Source organism: Nyctereutes procyonoides, unplaced genomic scaffold (genome assembly GCF_905146905.1).
Source record: "Nyctereutes procyonoides isolate TBG_1078 unplaced genomic scaffold, NYPRO_anot_genome, whole genome shotgun sequence".
Lineage (NCBI taxonomy): Eukaryota > Metazoa > Chordata > Mammalia > Carnivora > Canidae > Nyctereutes > Nyctereutes procyonoides.
Window position 1 is genome coordinate 10,307,948 of NW_026575121.1, and position 19,055 is coordinate 10,327,002.

Genomic DNA, 19,055 nt, shown 5'->3' on the forward strand with positions numbered 1-19,055 from the left:
TTCTCTTCAATTTCTTATCACTACTTTATAGTTTTCATCATACAGATCTTTCATCTCCTTGGTTAATTTACAACAAAATATTTTATTCTTTTTGATACTATTTTCAATGGCATTTTTCCCTCAATTTATCTTTCTGGTAGTGTGATATTGGCATATAGAAATGTAATTGACTTTTTGATGTTGATTTAGTATCCTCAAGTTTGCTGAAATTGTATATTAGTTCCAAGAGTTTTTTTTTTTTTCCCCTGAACTCTTTAGGGTTTCATATACATAACAATTAGAGACAATTTTACTTCTGACTTGGATGCCTTTTTTTCTTTATGTTGCCTAATTGCTCAGGAATGGACTTTCAGTACCACTTTGAATAAAAGTGGTGAGAGGGAGCATCCTGGTCTTGTTCCTGACCTTAGACTCAGGAGCCTCCTCTCACTTCCTCGCAATCTTCCAACTTCTGGTTTCTACTATATAAAAGAAAAATCATTCATTGAAAAAAAAAATTTTCTAAAGAAATCTCGGTTACCTTACCAGCCTACCCAAGCCATTAGTAGTGACATTTAGTTTGCTGACTTAAGAACTTTTGTATGCAACAGGAACAATATACAGCTCCAGCTCTAAAATGAAAGTAGCTGAGGGAAGAGAAAACTTGAAGATCTGAGTTTACTGATCGTTGAAAGATTTGTCCAGTGTGGGAGCTGGAGTTGTGGTCTGGGTAACCTATCCTAGCACTGTAATGCCATTTCTTTCCCATCCGTTAACATTCAGGAAAAAAGGGCTGGAGCTGTAAAGGTAGGGAATGTGAGGTCAGGTGGTCTCATGGAAAGAGAACTGGCCTGGGTCTCTGAAGCACTTGTTTCTAACAATAATAGTAGGAAATGGCAGTAAATTGAGTATTTCAAAAATTTTAGGATACTCTGGTATGCTTGCTATATCTTAGCTTACTTAATCTTCATAATGACCCTTTTAAATGATCCTATTATCCCTACTCTATTGGAAACTTAGGGCTACACATATAGTAGTGATGGGACTGTAATTCAGACTCAGAATGCTGCCTACACTCTAACTCTTGACTTTTATTACTACTTCTTCTTTCCTTTGCAGATGCCAGATAAGAAATGAAGTAAATTAACTGTTCAGTGATGTGATGATTATAGTGGTCAAGGTGGGCTAAGTTATAATGCAATTTTTTTTTTTATTTTTTTATTTTTTTTAAATTTTTTTTTTATTTATTTATGATAGTCACATAGAATGAGAGAGAGAGAGGCAGAGACACAGGCAGAAGGAGAAGCAGGCTCCATGCACCGGGAGCCCGATGTGGGATTCGATCCCGGGTCTCCAGGATCGTGCCCTGAGCCAAAGGCAGGCGCCAAACCGCTGCGCCACCCAGGGATCCCAGTTATAATGCAATTAATAGAATTCCCCAAGTGGCAACATTTAAAATAACAAAGGCTTATTTCTTTTTTACTCTATAGATACAACATGAAAGTCTATGGAGACTTTCACTCCATATCTTCATAGTCCTCCTCAGGGATTCAGGTTGGTGTGTTACATGTCAGTTCTAACTCAGTGGAAATTCAATGGAAAGAACAAATATCATAATCCATACTCCTTAGCCTTGGGCCCAGGTGACAGGCAACCTATCACTTCCAACTTAGTGGGGAGAACCAGTTGCATGCCCCCCACCCCAACCAACCACAGGGAAAGCAAGAAGCACAATATTACAAAGAGAGGAGAGGCAAGAGGAGAGGTGGAGCTGTCAAATGGCGGCCACAGTGCTGCTGGGCTTGGTTTCTTTTGAACAGGATGATGTCATTTTCCTCTTCACTGTGGTCAGTCTCCTCTCACATCAACTATTTAGTACTTCTTGGCTTGAGCTACATGAAACTTTGTTTCTCCACACAGATGGTCTTAGTCTCTGCCCTGCTTCTGCAACCTGTGTGCTGGTAGGTGAATTCCTGACCTCTCCGGGCCTGGCTTTATCAACCATAAAATAAGTAGTCGGATTAGGAAATCTTCAAGAGAACTGCCAAATGAAAATTTTTATGACTTCATGAAAAGCAAAATAAATCCTTCTTTGATTATCTCACACTGACCAGGCAGGTAACATAGGCTATATATGGCTGTGGAGGCAAAATCCAGTAATGGAGAGATAAGCAAGCTGGTGCTGAGCCAGGAGAGAGATTAAGGATAAACTGCTAAGGTAGACCTTAGGCTTCAATCTGACAATTCAGAGATGGGTAAGAAATAGTGAGGAAGAAATGATCAAATCTAGGATCCTCTGACTCTGTTTTTTAATTTATTGGTTGCCATTAAATGGTCAGCCATTTCATTTATATACGTATATGTATAACATATGTACATATATTAATATATGTCATATGAATATACATAAAATATTTATACACGCAATTATTTTGAGGAAGATATTTAATGGTTAACTTTGAACTTTAAGCAAAAAGCCCCTTTTTGAGATGTCAGCAAAATACACAAAAGTTTATGTGTTTTTGGTTTGCACAGTATGATCAAGATTGTTACAAATGTCTCACCTCGTGCCAAACTACAGCATGAGGTTTCTGAAAACTGAATAACCCCCCCATCCGTTGCATTAAAAAACTACAGATAAGTGACAGCAACTGTCTTTGTAGACATGTTTTCAAGAATTCAGCTCATTCTCATTGTGCTAACCTACATTTTTATCTATATCCATCCTTTTTAAATTATGGCTTCCTAAAATAAACACATTGGTTCATGTGTCTGGGTATGTGGATTTGCAAAGAGAGGAAAAGCAAGAGCAAATGCATGGGCCCTGGTGCACCACACACAGGGTGGCGGCCCTCTTTAGGAAAAGGCCCATTACTGGTGGGGGAAAGAGTCATAGCAGGAAACCCTGTGCAGGCCCTAGGAAATGGCCATGGTTGTAAACGGGGAAAAGGCTTCACTTACACATGCTCACCTGCTCAGATCTTCACACTGGTGGGCCTCCCCTGCCTCTTTACACAGTAATCTTACATTCGCCACTTGCAGGGAACATGCCTGAAAGTACAGCTTGCATGGAGTCAGGACCTGGGTCCCGATCTACGGTAAGGACGAAAGTTGTTCTGTACTTTTGCAAAATGGCTCCTCTTTCTGCTTCTCTCCAATCATGGTTTACTTACAGATTCTAAGCAAAATTTTTAATTTTTTTGCTTAGAGGGATTGATTATAGCCAGCTGTTGGGAGGGAAACACTCATAGCAGCTCTATAATAGTTTTATATGTTAGCATGGCTAGGCTGTAGCACCCCCTTCTTTAATCGAACACTAATCTAGTTGTTACTGATAGGTATTTTGTAGACCTGGTTATTCCCATCTGCAATCAGTTAACTTTAAGTAAATGAGATTACACCAGATACTATGGGTGTGCCTCATGGAATCTGTTGAAAATCCTTAAGAGCAAAGAAGTCAGGTTTCCTGGAAGAACAACATCAGTTCCCGTCATAGAATTTTCAGCCTATTGGTTTGCCCTACAAGTTTGAACTTGCCCATAAAACACGTAAGTCAATTTCTATTTATCCATCTATCTGTTTATCTATCATCTACCTACCCATTCATCCATCTGTCTCCACTGGTTCAGTGTTTCTGGGGAACCCTGACTAACACAAACTCTTCCAAGTTACTTGCTTGGTGGTGTAATTGACTAATAACAAGCACCATTTATAAAATGGTACCATTTTTTAAAAAGAGAAACTTAGCGTAGCCCAGGTGGCTCAGTGGCTTAGTGCCATCTTCAGCTCAGGGCCTGATCCTGGAGACCTGGGATCAAGTCCTGCATCGGGCTTCCTACATGGAGCCTGCTTCTCCCTCTGCCTCTGTCACTGCCTCTCTCTCTCTGTGTCTCTCATGAATAAATAAATAAAATATTTTTTTAAAAAGAGAGAAACTTAAATTGTCTTCATGAGGTAGCTCGAAGGATGGTGCTGACTATTCCCACCTGTTCAAACTGGGTCTCACCTGGCATGAAACTCACACAATTAGCATTAGTGGCGTCTATTGATGGAGTAACCATAGACCTGGCCTAAAGTATAAATGCCAAAACCTATCAGTTATCTCTTAAGTGCAGAAAAAAAACTTTCCAGGTTAGAAGTAGGACATTTTGAATCTTAGAATGAAAAGGGGATCGCAGCCATCCTTCTGTCCAAATTCCTGAGTTCAAAGGTGACAAAACAGAGACCCAAGGGAAATGAAGTGTGCTTTGCCAAGCCACAATCATGAGAATGACAAGTTCTTAAACATTTGTTTTATCACTTGAAAATGTTTTAATATTTTTCTGTGTTGCTAAATACTTTGCTAAAGCACAATTGTTTTAGCTAAATTAAGTATTCCATTATGGATGTGCTGCCTTAAACTAAGTATCTCTTTGGTGCATTTAATTTATATTCATATTTTCACTTCTAGAAATACTGTGATAAAGACCCTTATATGTAAGTCTTCTTATCATTCCTGAGGATGAGTTTCAAGAAAAGGGATTTCTGGATCAAAGGGTATGTGTGTCCTGAGGTCCTTAATCCCACTTAGAAATTGTTCTTCGGGAGGTCTTAACCAGTTTCCAACACTCAGCAATAGATGAAGGGGCCCGTGTACCTGCACCCTTACCCATGCTGGATATTTTCATTAACAAATACAATGGACATGGAGTCTGTCTTCATTCAAGTTATTTATTAGCAAGGTCAAGCTATTTTTTTTCTAATTTTATTGGCAGTTGAGTTTTCTTTATGTATTTTATGCAATTCTTTATGCATCTTTATTTTAGAATTTATATTTTATTAATTTTTAGTTTTTAAAAACCATGAGATCGAGTCCACAAAACAATGCCTGTGAATAGTAGGTGGTATTATGATTATTACTGGTATTGTCCTTGGCTCGCTATGGTTGTGTTGGTTATTGTGTCTGCTGCTGGGTGCTGGGTCGTATTTAGAAACTAGGAAGGAGGCACTGCCTGGGGTCAAATAGGTAAAAAATATCTCTATTTCTTTGGGAAAAATTCGCCGAAACATATCCCAGTTATGCTGTTGATTTTAAAGTCTTTCATCTGCATCCGTTAGCCGGGCCCTATTCTCCCTGGAATAAAGTAAAATGTGGTTTACGCTTCAGGCACATACATAATGGCATGCAAACCACTCCACTTCCTTACTTTTTTCCCTCTAACTAGGCACTGAGATTCTTTCTTTTTTGGGAAATTATGGCAATTGACCTCAGAGAATACATAAATTGCAAAGTGCCTCCCTTTTTTATATAGCATTTTACATTACTCCTATTTTTTCCCCTCTACAAAGTGTAAAATAACGTATCTTAGAATGGAATCTGTGTTGCAGTTTTTTATCTTTTTAAATATTTAGCAGTACCCAGTGTTTACTTTTTATGTTTTGTTCTTGAATATTGTGTTTTATAGAGGACTATCAAGGAGTTTTCTTTCTCATTTTTATAGTAGGCCTCAAATTCTTGCGGCCTTGTGTTCATTCATTTCCCTGCTGCTGTGTTTGGACTCTTTCCCTAGGGCAGAAGTGGCACTTATGATGGGTCACCGCATCACACAGCATTAGTGACAAAGGCTGGGTGATAAATTAGGGATGTTTGGAATAACTCATTGTGAGTGATAGCTAAAAAAAAAAAAATCAGAGTATTTTTTAATGGTTGCTTATAGAAGGTTTTACCACCACAGGTGAGATAATATATGTAACTTGATATCATGGTTTCTGACACATAGAGGATGTTCCAAAGATGTTCATTGTCTTCAGTATCAATCAGAATTCTCTAGAAAAATAGAACCAATAGGATACACACACAGATGCACAGATGTAGAGACTTATTTTAAGGAACTGGGAATTGGCTCAGGTGATTGTGGGGCTGGTAAGTTTGAAATCATAGGGCAAATCAGCAGAAGAAACCCAGGTTAAAGTTGACATTGTAGTCTTGAGCCCAAAATCTGTAGGTTGAACCTCAGGTTGGAAAGTCAGGCAAGATTTCTTAGAGTTAGTCTTGAGACAGAGTTTCTTCTTCACTAGGAGACCTCATTTTTGTTATGTAAGGCCTTCAGCTGATCAGGCTCATCCATATTCTTCAAGATAATCTCTTTCACCTACAGTCAACTGATTATCGATGCTAATCACATCTACAAAATATCTTCACAGTAACATCTAGACTAATGTTTGATTGAATGAGCACTGTAGCCCACAAGTTGACACATAATATTAACCATCACATGTCCTTTTACCTTCATCCTTTCCTGTGCATAATAGGGAGTAGGGCTCTACCAGGAGACTAGGGGTCTTTTCCTACCCAGCCCAATTTCACTGAAGTCACTGAATCCATTTACTAAACATACATAGCAAGAAGTTTTGGAAACATGGTAGGATGAGAGAAAGAAAAGAGAAAGAAGACAGAGTTTCTGTTGGTTGGGAAAGTAAGGATGTGAGCGGTAGGGTAAGAGCATCTTAAGGAAGAGGCCATTGCTTTGCTGATATGGCCTAATTCTGTGTTTCAATGAATTTACAGTAATTATAGAAATAGCAGGTCATGGGGAGGGAAGAAAAAGGACACGCTGCCCCAATGCACAATGTTAGAGGACTTCTCTGCTACCAAGTGGTAGGTGTCATGGACTGAGTGAGATAAGGCATTATGTATTCCTTGGAAGCATCGTCTATGAATTCTCAAGAAATGCCCAGATCCTTCTTCAATATAGCAGTATAGATACAGACCAGGCTCCTCTGGAGTCCAGGTTGAGGAGGGGCATTGGAGACACAATTGCTACATAGAAGAGAACAGAATTTGTTCTCCAAGTACAGAAGGAGAATGGGCTTGAATGAAACAAGAGTTCATCATGTGTTGCTGATGAAGTTACTTAACCTTTCAACTGCACTAAGTATTTAGACATGTAGGAGGATAATAATATCAACCCACAAACCCATTTAATAGGGCAAATGAGTTAAAACTCTGATATGATTTTAAATTTATGTCAATCAGTAAATTCAAAGCACAGTACTATAATTAGAAACTCACGATTGCCTGTAGAATATCCTTGTGGGCATAATTAATGCATATGGAAAATTTTTAGCAGTTATTTTAATCCCAAATAGAGCCTGGTTCAAATGGGTTGATTTCTCTGAGTATAAAAGGCTACCTACATATAAGGTAAACTTTCTTTTTCTTTTCTTTCTTTCTTTTTCTTCTTTCTTTCTTTCTTCTTTCTTTCTTTCTTTCTTTGTTTCTTTCTTTCTTTCTTTCTTTCTTTCTTTCTCTTTCTGAGTAAACTTCCTTTAGTAATGATTTAGACTTTTCTGCTATTTCAGAAACTTGATGCCAATCTTTCTTAGGTGACAGTCAACAAATTAAATGAGAAAACTTTTGACTAGGTGAAGTTTGTTAATGTAGAACACAAATGACTATTCTAGGACTGACTAGGCTACTAGCTTTATTAGATCATGTTATTTTACTGTGTATTAACCTTATTGCATACTTTAGTAAGGCCCATTTGGTATTATGAATATATATATTATATATAGATGTATATATATATAAAAAACTATATATATATATGTAGATTAACCGTTTTGAGTCAGATAAGCAGAAACAAATCCAATAGTTGATTTTTCAAGGATTCTCTTATAACTTGCGTTTGGGTGGCAAATACATTTGCTAATACACTTGATTCATTGCCTTTTGAAATATTCTTTTTAATGCTTATTTATTTGAGCAATAGAGGACAAATGCACAGTAATCCCCTTCTTTTCAATGGAGGCTTTTCTGTTTTTAGGCCAAGAATCCCAAGACATCCCTAAGCTTTCCTGTATTAGTATTTACAAACAATGGTATGAAAGACTTAAATTTTCCTGGACTGTTTACATAAGAGGAAAAGATACAGTTTGGTAATAATGAGGGCAATGAATTTTGGAAGCTAGAAAGTCAGCTTTGTAAGTCATCCGTGGAAGGCTGAGCACTACATCTTTGCATTGTTAGACTGGTACTTGTTTAATGTGATTTTTCAGAAAAAGTTAGCGGAAAAGCTTCCCCTGTAAGCAGCCATATGACCTCCAGGAGGCAGATAAGAGAAATGTAATGGCACTACTTGATATAGCATAGGTTATATCTTTGGCAGTGATCCAACTTTTGTAGTCTTTATTCACTAGGGAGTAAAATTATTGCCTCATAAAACAAGGGAAATGTCCAGTTATTTCTTAAGTAGGGCCCTATTAACTTTACCACTGTCACCAGTTCCTTCCACAACATTAAAATCTTTCAGCCCTGTGGCAGGGAGGATGTTACATACCCAGATTTAGTGATCCAAGGACAATTATTTTGAAAACATACATTTCCTTGAAGACCCAATTTTGAAAGAACTAATTTTTAGAATGATGTTCCAATGAATCACTGGATTCACAACAGCATTTTTCTTCAGAAACCTTTTGCCTACATCAAAAGTATCAGCCAGGATCTAAAAAAAGTGAGACTTAATGCTAAGGAAAATTGATTATTGAGAAAGAAAGTTTGATTATCAGAATATATTACAGTGTTTCACCATAAAATCATTGAATTAAATTTTCATTTATTTGAAAATCTGGATAATTGGCTTCAGTTTCTATCTGAATATGGCTATTATATAGAATATCCCTTTTAGGCCATACTGAGGGAGTCCCATTTCTTCTTGAGATAAAAAGATGTTGTTCTTGTCTATTTTGTCTGGGTGGGAATAAATTGGACCCATTTGAGGAAATGGATGGTTTCTCCACAAGAGAGAGACACTCATTTAGACTTTGCTCTAATCTGCCTTGGTTATATATTGTCAAGAACTCAAGAAGGACAAAGACCAGACTCAATCAAGGATGACGTTAGTTTCTGATACACATCTATTCCCTTTGGTTCTTAAGTTGAGCCTCTGATAACTAAACATTTGCATCTACTTGCAAATTTCTTTGCATCCTTTTCTAATTGTTCCTTTGCTGGGATTCTTGCATACAGCCGAATTGAGTCTGGTGTCTGTACAGCAATATCTGAGCTGTTCTTGGCCAAGCTGTGATCAGGTGATTTTGGCTAGGCTACATTACGTGTGGTGTGACTTCATAGTGTGTTAGCTAGATTCCTCTGAGGGTGGACCTGGCGACCAGGATTTTGGTGATTCTAGGAAGCATAAGTGAGGTGGGAAGGAGAAAAAGACAGGAAAGATAAAAAACCAATAAAAGTGTATGTGAGAGAGTGGGTTACCTCTTTGTGCACCTCGTGTTCAAATCCGCTGGAAACAATAAACCAAGATTCTCAGAATTGTCTTCTGGAAGGATGGGGACTGTTCCTCATTCATGGAGGATGACCTGAAAGAGTGCCAACCACCCCATTGTACTGAGCTGTGCCTGCAGTCTGCTGAGCAAGTTTCCATGGGGCCAGAGAAAGGACTCTGTCAGAGAAGCAGAGGGACACAGGCTTTTGGATGGGAAACCACCAAAACTGTAGGTAAACTTAGAGATGAGATGGGACTATGGGGAGGGGCACTGGAACTGTCTGCTACCAACAGTAAACTCTGCTCTGACAGTGCTTTGGAAGAGTAGAGGGCTACTTCTTTCACATCAAAGAAGTGCAGAAGTAGACTTATTTTAGAGCCCTCACGGTCCTCAGATGCCCCAGTTCTTCCTAGGCCACTCTTGCTATCTCTAAGGTGGTTTGTCTTCAAAATCCAAAATGACAACTAAATCTAGTCATCATATTCATATCCCAAGTAGTAGAATTTAGGATGGGACAAAGGAGGCCTGTCTTTCCCTTTTAAGGAGACGTTCTGGAAATACAATAAACTATTTTTGTCTATCCTTTATCACCTAGAACTTAGTTACGTGGCCACATCCTGCTATAAAACATTCTAAGAAATACAACCTTGATTGCATGTGGCCATGTGTCTAACTAAACATCATAGTTCCATTACTATGAATGGAAGGGGGAGTGGGATGTTGGCAACTAACCATCTCTGCACTGTAGGATCTTTATCAGTCAGGCTCACGTGGCTCTTGAAGTAGAAGAGATGGTAGCAGTGAATAGAGTAGAATTATATTGACCGTGAAATTGCCACATCATATTCATTTGGTAAGACCAATCATCTTCGCAAACTTTAGATACTGACCATGTTCACAAAAGTTTTAATGGATGATTTGATTTAAATGAAAAAAATTGTCCTTCTGTATTTTGCCTACTTGTTTTGATAGTGAATCAGGGTTGTGATATTATCAATGGCAATAGTGATTGTCTTCGTCTGCTCAGGCCACCGTAACAAAATACCACAGTCTGGTTGGCTTCAATGACAGAAATTTATTTCTCCCAGTTCTGGAGGCTGGCAGTCCAGGATGAAAGTGGTGGTAGGATTTGGTTTGTCCTGAGGCCTCTCTTCTTGGCTTGCAGTTGGTCCTGTCCCACTGTGTTCTTTCTGTGAGCACCTCGCTAGTGTCTCCTACTCTTCTTAGGAGGAAACAAGTTCTAATGATTAGGAACCCCCACCCTGGTGATCTCATTTAACCTCATTTACCTCTTTAAGAGATCTACTTCCAAACATTGTCACATTGGGGTTCAAGACTTCCACATATGAATCTGGCAGGGGCACAATTCAGACCATAAGAGTGATAATAATACATATTTAATGCTTTTCAGGTATTGGGGCTGATGCTAAGTGTTTTATATAGATTCATTTATTTAACCTTCATAATAACACTGAGTTAGAGATTATATTACTCATTTTATAGAGAAGGCAACAGATTTAGGGAAACAGAAACATGCCTAAATTTGCATGGGAATAAGCAAGGGCAACGGGATGATATCAGAGCCTGGGTTCAAACCACTGTGAGATGGTGCTTGTGGTATGAAGCAGAAGACAGGGGATCCCACACTTGGGAGATGGACAAGCATTGTTGGTTCTAGACAGAGAAGCAGTTGCAGGCTGCAGGTGATGTTGACAGAGTTCTTTGAAGGGGCCCTTACAAAGTGGAATCCCCCTCTTTCCCTGAACAACTGGAGATGTGTATCCAAGAATAGCAAATAATTAGAAGATCATTGGTAGAGGCTGGAGGATGTGGCTCTAGGTCCATGATCCAAATGAATCAGAGAATGAGATTAGGCAGATGTAGTTACCTATGATGCCACTCTGGCCCAGGACAGGCCTCCTCCCTCCCATGGGACAGGGCCTCGGGAGGAGTGGTCGAAAGGCTGCCCTAGGTAGGTTTGAAGCTCCCTTAAGGAAGAAAACTGGTAGAAGTCAGTCAGCAAGACTGTTAGTTTTTCCAGGTCTAACAGTTCCGCTCATTTCCTCAGCTGGTGCAGAGAGTAAAAAGGGCAACTAGCTTGGGAAAAATCCCTCCTTGGAAACCAGAGGGGAGAAAAAGTGTTCCCAAGCAATAGGATATAGGGAAGTGTTCTTGAGCTGGCCTGGGCAGCTGAGTAGTGTTTTCCCGGGTGTCAACTTTGAGGCCGAGGCAATGGGGATGAAGTCTTTCCCTTCATTATTTGTGAAAACTTGGTGTCAACTTTGAGGCTGAGGCAATGGGGATGAAGTCTTTCCCTTCATTATTTGTGAAAACTTGTTTATGGGATTAATTTTACATTGCATGGGAGCAATACAAATCATTCAAACAATGTTATGAGGCAACCAGGCTTGGGATTGCATGTCAAGGAATGGCTACAGTTTGGAAATAAATGAATGCTTTGGTAATACATTTAAGACATTACACAGTGAGGAATAGAAAAGGCCAGTATGTAAATATGTAAATCTCCCCCAGAAGAATCCAGGAGATTTCTCTCGGAAAAACAATGCTGCTTTCAGTAAGAACACCAGTAGATTTAATCAAAGCAGTAGGTCTAAACAAAGGAATCGGAGCCAAATAAGAGAGTAGGATTTTAATCATTCTGCTTGGTATGTTCAGCTTATGATGAATATTCATTAACAACTGATCAATACACTATTTTCCTATTTCTTCAAATAGAGATAAAACATAAAAATAAAGGAAAGTAAACATTTTCTCACTCTCCAGAAGAATAAATACCACTGCCAACAAATTCCACCATCTTCAAAAGTGATATGTTTCAGCGGAATAATTTCATAGCTTTTATTTTCAGGCTGCCTCCCTACCCTCCCAATATTGGGACACTACAAAGGCAAATCAGAGTGGAGACTTGAGGCATTTATCCAAAAAAAAAAAAAAAAAAAAAAAAAGAGGCCAAAAAAATCCCATTCTCCTGCCCCCCCCCCCCCAATTGGTTATGTGAAACAGCATTATATTGTTGGCATCGCCCTAGAGAGTGTACTGATTGAGGATTCACTTCATGGGCATAGAGTTGCCTCTGGTGTCTCCCGCAGAAGAGAATGCTTACATCTCCATGCTTGGGCACGTGTAAAAGTAGAGTTTTAAATTTGTTGTGTGTCAAATTGAGTTTCTCAAAAATTTTTTTCAATTAATTTCCTCTCCTGGAGCACCTTTTGCAAATGGAATGTGATGATGAGGTTTAGTCATTTTGTTATTTGATAGTTCTAAATAGCTAATCTGAATAATTCTGCTTCAAATAAATTTTGAGGGCTTTTTAATTTTGTAATTGAACTATTTGGTTGGCTGTTGACTTAAATAAATTAGGTAGATAACACACTTCTTTTCTCTCTGCTGTGTAGATGCGATGTTAGAAATAGGGGATGGACCAGGCCTTCAAACAAACAGATTTTTGTTTTGTTTGCTTTGCTTTTCATTTATCTAGGTAATTTGAGGGAAATAACATCTCTCTTAAGGGAAAGAAAATACCCCCTTCTTTTTTTTCTTGTATTCTTTCTTTTCTTTTCTTTTTCCAGAAAGGGTCATCTGGATTACACTGGTGTGTTGGATTGAAAATATGTATCGAACTCTTACTCTTAAGATGTTTCCAGAAAATCATTCAAAATCAGGATACTGGGCAACTGCCTTTTTTTTTTTTTAATTTCTTCTTTGTTTCTTTTGAGATTCTTTAATAAATGTCTATTATTTTCCTTAAAGTATGTTTCCCTTAGAACTATATCATTAGAAAAACTCTTGTAATTATGGTTTTATGGTAATTTTGTTACTTGTTCATTTATACAAGTTTGAGGTGTTTTGTTACATGTTTTTTGCTAAATAAAAGTAATCTTTTTCTTCAAACTGTGGAAATGAAAGTAGTGAATTCTTTGACAGAAATATTACCAAAATAATCTTTATATAACTGCTTTTCTGTTTACTCTCAGTATTATCAAAACTGGTATCCACAGGGCTTAGTAAATTTTGAACTTCACAATTTAAATCCAATCTTTTTTTTACTCAGGACCAATTTCTCTGTTCTTTGGATTGCCGATTTTGGAAGCTCGGAGAGAAAAATGTCCTTAAAAGTAGGGCTCTTTCAACTGAAAATGGTGGTTTTATGTATGCTATCACTTAGCTTCTCCTAATGATTTTTAGCAGAAGGATTTGAAAGCAAGTGAAAAAATTGAAGTGGCTTTCACTTGTTTAATTGGGGGTGGAGTGTCTTCCAAACACAAATATCTGTCTTCCTCTGAATGTGAATTTGGTGCTGCTGATGAAAGGGGTCATGATCCCGTAAAGAGTTTTCTGGAAAATAGGTGGTATGAGTATACATTCCATCTCTTACCTTGTGATTTACCCCTGATTTAAAGCATTCCCATTTTGTAGCCTAAAGGAGCAGTTCTCTGAGAGTGACCAGAGGTTCTTGAAAGACCTCAGTCCCAGCTTTCAGAAACACGTGCAATTCTTGAAAGAGGTAGCTGAAAGGAACAGCCTTTTTTTTCTTTAAGATTTTATTTATTTATTTGAGATAGAGAGACAGAGATAGCTACAGAGATAGCAAGAGAGAGCATGAGTGGGGAATAGAGGGAGAAGCAGGCTCCCCGTGGAGCAGGAGCCTAATTCCAGGCTCAATCCCAGGACTTCGGGAACATGACCTGAGCAAAAGCAGATGCTTAACGGACTGAGCCACCCAGGTGCCCTAGCAACAGCCTTCTGAACTTTAGGAGCTTGACATCCTCAGAATTTTCTTATACGTATGAATAAATGTATTTCCATTAAAATGCACCCTAGGGGCACCTGGGTGGCTCAGTTGATTAAACGTCTGCCTTTGGGTGCAGTCATGATCTCAGGGTCCTGGGATCGAGTCCTGCATGGGGCTCCCTACTCAGTGGGAAGTCTGTTCTCCCTCTCCTTCTGCCCCTTCCCCTGCTTGTGCTCATCCTTTCTCAAATGAATAAATCTTTAAAAACATTTAAAAAATAAATAAAATGCATGCTATAAATGTATTCAAGTATACTTATGTTAACATCTATTTTCTTGTTATTTTAAAAATTAATTTGGAAAGAGCAGGGAGTTAGGCAAATATCTCTGATGAAGAACTTTGGTTTAAAGCATTTTCATGTTTGTACAAAAGTCTGAAAATCAGGATGACTTTGGTTTAGAGAGATTAAAAAACGGTCAAGGGTGCTTATCTTCCCACCGTGAAAATGCTTGTAGTTAAGTTGGTCTGAGTACTTGGGATTGATGTTCCTAGCATTTTCAATGATCTTTCTAACCCTGTGCACATTTTATTTTTTTCTCTGTGTGTCCTTTTGTCTTCTGTACAAAGGCACCTATGTTCCCAAATTGCTCACTGTGCTCTTCTGTTGAGATTTGTATGACAAGGAATTATTTGTTTCTGAAAACAAAGGGACATTTGCATCTGGATTGTGGGGGCCTGATAAAATCCCTAGGATGGATATTTTCATTTCGTGTCTGGTTGTGTGTGTAGCTATTATTATTTGTAAGATCCTCATGTCATTTTGGGTGATTCAAAATCCCCCAATGGAAGTGGGGAGACTAGAGGTTTGGCCTAGAATATAAGGCATGAAGTTTAAAGGTCGTTCAGAATGGTTTCTGGCTGGTGATTTCTCTAAAATTAAAATAGCCATACAGACATTGGGATAGGTGACATCCACAATATTATTAAGAACTAAGACTGAGAACTTTCAAAATCTTGGGGAAAATTCTGCTAATGGCCAAACTGGCACAACTCTATTGATAACCATATTTGTTGGCTCAACAGCTGAATGATTCAGATCATAGGACAGACGTGGTTCAAAAGCTGGCCCTGGCATTGTCCTGATGTGTGACATGGGCAGTTAGTTTACATAGCCACTTAGGGCCTCATTTCCTTCAGGGGTAAAGGAAGATCATCAAGGACCCCTCTTCAGGATGTTGCTGTGAGGCTGACTTGAACTGATACATGAGGGGACAGTGCCTGGCACATGGTTAGCCACAGAACGATGTTTGCTGTTAATATCGAATGGCCCATGGGACGCCTAGGTGGCTCAGTGGTTGAACAACTGCCTTTGGTTCAGGGTGTGATCCTGGAGTCCTGAGATTGAGTCCTGCATTGGGCTTCCTGTATGGAGCCTGCTTCTTCTTCTGCCTGTGTCTCTGCCTGTCTCATGAATAAATAAATACAATCTTAATATATATATATATAATATATATATATATATATATATATCCAATGGCCCAACCACCCTGTGTCAATTGCCATCAGGACAGAGTATCCTTTGTCGCTTTCTGTATGCTTATTCAGTAGGAAAAGGCCAAATCTACCAGAAGATCAGGAGACTGTTTGTGTGCCACACTGTCTTCCTGAAGCGGCCACTGTGTTGCCTTCTCCCAAACGTGTACAGCTCAGCAAAACTCTTATTGGCACAATAAAATGCATCTCTCTTGACAGCATTGATTCCTGTTGTTTTATTCCTGGCATATGACCCCATGGGACTCTTATAAATGTCTTCATTCCTTTTATCTCTTCATTAAGTAGGCATCTTTTACAATAATTCCATATCCAAGCTGTGGCAACTCCCCATTTTACCTGAGGGGAATGGAAGCTCAATGCACAGAGTGAATCAATGTCAGAAATGGAGAAAAAAAGAACTGACTTAGAGGTCAGATACCCCCTCCGTGTGTTGACCTCAAAGCAATGTCAATCTTCACCCTTCCGCTCTTCTGATTATTTTTGGTGCCTTTCCATACAATCAGATTGAACATCTTTTAGGTGAGCTAATATTTCCATTTAAATCTCTCTCTCTCTCTCTCTCTTTCTCTCTCTAAACAATTGTTTCGCTTTTGTGAATTGTTAAATTTTAGGAATGCGTCAAGGAAAAAGTGGTCTACTTATGGAAGTCCTGTACATTATAAAGAAAAAGATAACTCTTTAAGATACAAAATTCTTCAGTGTTTTAACTGTCTTGAGCATGAGTTGTATCTCTCATGGGTCCAAACACCTACATGCTTACTTGTGTCTCCTTGTCATTAATATGCATACATGTTTTTATTTATTCCCTTGACATAAAATACACACTGTCATTTAGGTGGAGATTAGTGAAAAGGTTAAAGTTAAGATGGCAATGGTTACGTCTGCTTAGATATCACATTATCACACATCAGTGGCTCGGCACCCTCTCTGCTGCTGCTCCTTGCTCTGGTCTTTCTGCAGGCATTTGAAGCCTGTGAACCAGTGTGCAGAGTCTCTTGCCAATAGTGTTCTAGGTTAGATTTTTCCAATAAGAGGCACTAGTGAAAGATTTTTAAAAGTGGGAGAGAGGCAGAAAGCATCCTGTTGTTCCTCAGGGAGCAGAGGATGAGATCTAGAAAATTCTTTTAGACTTTTCTCTAGGGTGTTTCCCTAGGAATCACAGACCTCTTAGCCATAGGCCATTCTTACTTTCCCAACTGATCACTGGCAATAGGCCTGCAGACTAGAAGTAGTTTCCCTCTCTTCAGCCCTTGTTGCTTCTTAGTGAAGCTCTTCTTTCTTGAAAACTTAATTATTTGGGGCTTTTCTGGCCAAAATCTCATGGCTACACTGAAATTAATCAACATCAATTCACTATGACCTTTGTCAAGATGCTTCAGCTCTCTGGCTTCTCATTCTTTTTTTTTTTTTTTTTTTTAAATTTTTTTTTTTTTTTTTTTTTTTATTTATGATAGTCACACAGAGAGAGAGAGAGAGAGGCAGAGACACAGGCAGAGGGAGAAGCAGGCTCCATGCACCGGGAGCCCGACGTGGGATTCGATCCCGGGTCTCCAGGATCGCACCCTGGGCCAGAGGCAGGCGCCAAACCGCTGCGCCACCCAGGGATCCCCTGGCTTCTCATTCTTAAGATGAGTTGGTGGGGTTGCATGATCTGTTCTAGAGAATTTTGATTCTAGCTGTAATGTGCTCTAGAAAGACGTTTCCTTGGAAGTAAGAGATGAGAGAGAGGTCTGTCCTGGTGGACGTGAACTGTCCAGATATGCTTATAAGTGAGCTTTGTCCTGCATACTCGGTCTCAGCAAATACTGTTGCAGCATTTAGAGGTTTCATTTTATATAGAAATCTGGAGTTCTGGACTATTCTTAAATCTTGGAAGGTCCTCCATGGCAGTAGTTGGCTGGAGCCATCACCTGGCCTCCTCTTTCCTGCTAAGTGTGCATTCTCCCTGCCTCTACATCCTCATCTTGTCTTTCTGCCTTCTGTGGCTGTGCCCGTTGTCATGGGCCACCACATACTGCATGTGTTTTTTCTTTTTCTTTTATGGGAGAGAGTTATTGTCTTGAACTCCTGTTTCTACCCAAAGTGGCAATATTAAAGGTGGAGAGAGAGGGCAATGTGGTGGTTTTTTGTTTTTGTATTTTTTTTTTTTTTTGTGCAGAATATTCTGCATATTTATTTGACAATTCCCCACCCACTTCTCTCATTTGCTTTGTTTGGCTGCCTCCTATAAGTATTTCAATTGATGAGCCCTGGTTTAGCCTCTAGCACCATTTTTTCACCTTATTTGGGTCACAAAGCCTTTGAAGAGTATCACGAAAACTACTGGACACTACCCAGAAAAAAATGCAAGAACACAAACATAAAATATTCTGATCACAGGTTTCTTTGAAGTCTTACATGTAACTAAATTTAATAAGGTCCTTTTGCTCTAGAGCAGTACTTCTTGTGAAAATGAAGATTCAGATTCAGCAGGTCTGGGAGGTGTCCATTCTGCATTTCTAACAAGCTCTCATGATAGTGTTTTGGTCTGGGGCTATACTTTGAGTAGCAAGCAAGGTTCCAGTGGTTCTTTTTTTTTTTTATTTTATAAATTAATTTTTATTGGTGTTCAATTTACCAACATACAGAATAACACCCAGTGCTCATCCCGTCAAGTGTCCCCCTCCGTGCCCGTCACCCATTCACCCCCACCCCCCGCCCTCCTCCCCTTCCACCACCCCTAGTTCGTTTCCCAGAGTTAGGAGTCTTTATGTTCTGTGTCCCTTTCTGATATCTCCCACACATTTCTTCTCCCTTCCCTTATATTCCCCTTCACTATTATTCATATTCCCCAAATGAGTGAGAACATACACTGTTTGTCCTTCTCCGATTGACTCACTTCACTCAGCATAATACCCTCCAGTTCCATCCACGTTGAAGCAAATGGTGGGTATTTGTTGTTTCTAATGGCTGAGTAATATTCCATTGTATACATAAACCACATCTTCTTTATCCATTCATCTTTCGATGGACACCGAGGCTCCTTCCACAGTTTGGCTATTGTGGACATGGCTGCTAGAAACATCGGGGTGCAGGTGCCCCGGCGTTTCATTGCATCTGAATCTTCGGGGTAGATCCCTAACAGTGCAATTGCTGGGTCGTAGGGCAGGTCTATTTTTAATTCTTTGAGGAACCTCCACACAGTTTTCCAGAGTGGCTGCACCAGTTCACATTCCCACCAACAGTGTAAGAGGGTTCCCTTTTCTCCACATCCTCTCCAACATTTGTTGTTTCCTGCCTTATTAATTTTCCCCATTCTCACTGGTGTGAGGTGGTATCTCATTGTGGTTTTGATTTGTATTTCCCTGATGGCAAGTGATGCAGAGCATTTTCTCATGTGCATGTTGGCCATGTCTATGTCTTCCTCTGTGAGATTTCTCTTCATGTCTTTTGCCCATTTCATGATTGGATTGTTTGTTTCTTTGGTGTTGAGTTTAATAAGTTCTTTATAGATTTTGGAAACTAGCCC